The following is a 2,814-nucleotide window of genomic DNA, read 5'->3' as shown; positions in this document are numbered from 1 at the left end:
AACCAGGACAACTTCATGACTACTTACATAGCTTATTGCATCTTTATGGCCTTGGATAAGGGTGCTTCACGTCTCTGCCTCTTGTATATTATGTTGAAGACCATGGAGTATTGATGAGCACATTTATATGTGAAATCTAGGGTAATAAAACATGCATTTTATATATTTAGAATGAAGCTACCTTTGTTTTTACTCTCTTTTTGCAGGTTTTGTATTTTAAAGGCTTTAAGTATTATCGAGTGTCATATCTCTCCAATAACAACTACCTAGTGTAGTTGGTGAGCTATGGTGTGCAAAATTCCCTTGCCCACTAGCAGGTCTCAAGTTTGAATCTCATGGTTGTCTTTTTTGGAGAATTTTGTTGAAGATTTCCTACATTTCACTCACTTAAAACACTAAGGGCATGGAGGGGATTTTCACATCAAATTAGAAGCAAGAAAAATCATGGAAGGGGTTCCTGCGCAAGAAGAGAAGAAAAAAAAAAGGAAAGAAAAAAAAATGGAGAAATAAATCTTGTCCAAATCTTCTCTTTCCTCCACATCATCACCAAGAGATTATCCAAATCACACAAAGCAAGAAGGAAAATCATCCCTTGGAGGGAGAAAAAGAAGAAAAATAAATTAAAAAAAAAAATAAATAAAATAAGGAAAAAAATTATAGGAAATTTCTCTAAGTTTATTTCTCTCTTCTTTCTCGTCCACATTAGCACTTTTGGTCTCAAAAGATCTCACTATCAATTTTGGGTTTCTCCCTTTTAGGAAAGAGAAATTTGTTACCCTACCTCCCCATTCCCTATAAATATAACTCATGTAAAGGAGGGGAGACACTTCATTCTTCTTCTAGGTTTTTTTTTTTTAGTTGCTCTATCTCTTTCTCTAGTTTTCTCTTTCTCTAGCTGTAGTTCTAGGTTTATGCTTTAGATATTTTTGTAAGTTATTTTTATTCAATTAATGCAAGCACTTTTGTTTTTGATTCAACTTTTTTATTTTTATTGCTTAAGCAATTGAAGTTGTAATTTTAAAGTTATAGTTCTAGGCTTAGATCTAGGTGACAAGATCACGAGCCGTGGAGCATCTTTCTTTTTTCAAGTTCAATGTTTTTTTTTTTTTTTCAAGATTTGTTTTCTCTAGTACTAGAAATTTCAGATTTGGTTTATTCTAGATCTGGATTTTAGTACTAGTAATATCTCAAATCACCCAAGCTTTCAAGTTCAAGCATTGATTCAAGTAAGTAGGCTCCTTCAGTAGTCTTCTCTCCCCCCTCTCATTCCCTCTTCTGACTACCCTTTCTTTCTTAATTTAGAATTTTAATTTCAGTCGTTATATTATTGCTATCACTTTCCCCCAAGGTTCATGGCTAGTATATGTGTTGGCTTTGCCCCTCCTAGCTATAAAACCATCAATTTATTATTTTTATTTTAAATGTCTCCCTTTTCCTAAAGCCAATTAGAGTAACCCTTGTAAGAGTGACTCTCTGATCAAGTAGGGAAGCTCATATTATGATGCATCCCTTGGGCTAAGTAGAGAAATCTACTTGTGATTCTCTCTCTAGCTTTATCCCCTTTCTTTTAGTTTATTTTCATTTCAGTATTTTTTTATTATTTTTTTAATTGCGTGGGTTTTTTATTTTTAGTTATTTATTTATTTAATTTTAATTTTTTGCTTTGTTTTGTTTTTCCTTTTCTTTTATTGAATTCCTGAGAAGAACAACTTGCAATAATAGTTGTATCGGTGGAGGTCATCATGCCTCACAGTATGATAAAGACAGGTTTCGCCCTGTAGCAGTACCTCAGGAATTGACCTGAGCAATCCTAGATCCTTGCTGGTAAGCTCCCAAAAATCCAAAAAAAAAATCAAAACAAATCAAAAAATTCAAAAAAATAAAGTTTTGCTATCCATTCTTTTGTGCTTGTCTTACTTTAGTTGTGGGTAGTTTTCTATTGCATGAGTGTTAGGTGGGTACGTAATACTAAGAATCGGTTAGAAAGAAGAGATCCAACAAGTAGTGACCCTATACGTTTGCTTTCTTTAAAACCCTTCAATATGGCAGACCAACAGCAAAACCCTTCACCTAAATCTCTGAAAGATAGGTTTTACCCTGCTAGAACAACCCAACCTTCCTGCATAGTTCTACCACAAGCCCAAGGCAATAATTTTGAACTCAAATCTCAATACATCACTATGTTTCCCCACTTCCATGAGTTGACCTTTGAGGATGCAAACCTATTTCTAAGGGAATTTGAAGAGATATGTGTTCTAATTAAGATCCAACAGCTTTCTGATGATGCTGTTAAGCTTAGGTTTATCACTTTTGCATTGAAAGACCAAGCTAAGAAGTGGTTGGACGGGTTACCCACAAATTTCATAACCTCATGGGAACAGTTCAGAGTTGTCTTCCTTAAGAAGTTTTTCCCAACTCACAAGACTAATAGGCTTAGAAGTGATATCCTTCAGTTTAGGCAAAAGCCTAGTGAGTCATTTTTCAAATTTATGGAGAGATTCAAGGATCTACTCTAAGAATGCCCTCACCATGGCCTAGACCTATGGCATTTATGTCAAATAATTTATGTGGGTATTGATTACCCAACTAAACAAATGATAGAGTCTATGTGCCCTGAGGGATTCACATCCTTTACAGATGAAGGAAAGGCATAGGAATTCTTACTTGACTTAGCTGACAAAACCCATGAGTGAGAATCAACCCAAGAGAGTGAAAGAACCATAGGAGGAAAAGGATATTTTGTGGATGGAATAGTAGCCAAGGAAGCCCATTTGGATAGCCTAATCAAGAGAATTGAGGCTATTGTTCCTAGAG

General features: G+C 34.9%; 1 non-coding gene across 1 annotated transcript; it reads right to left on the bottom strand.

Annotated features, from left to right (window-relative positions):
- Window positions 1–2,429: 2,429 nt before the first annotated feature.
- Window positions 2,430–2,536, bottom strand: LOC122068044. The gene has a single exon (XR_006136953.1). It is a non-coding gene; the product is annotated as a small nucleolar RNA R71 (small nucleolar RNA).
- Between the last annotated feature and the right edge of the window lie 278 nt (window positions 2,537–2,814).

The sequence above is a fragment of the Macadamia integrifolia genome, unplaced genomic scaffold (genome assembly GCF_013358625.1).
Source record: "Macadamia integrifolia cultivar HAES 741 unplaced genomic scaffold, SCU_Mint_v3 scaffold3369, whole genome shotgun sequence".
Classification (NCBI taxonomy): domain Eukaryota; kingdom Viridiplantae; phylum Streptophyta; class Magnoliopsida; order Proteales; family Proteaceae; genus Macadamia; species Macadamia integrifolia.
Note: the sequence above shows the minus strand (reverse complement) of the source record. Positions and strands in the feature narration are given on the sequence as shown.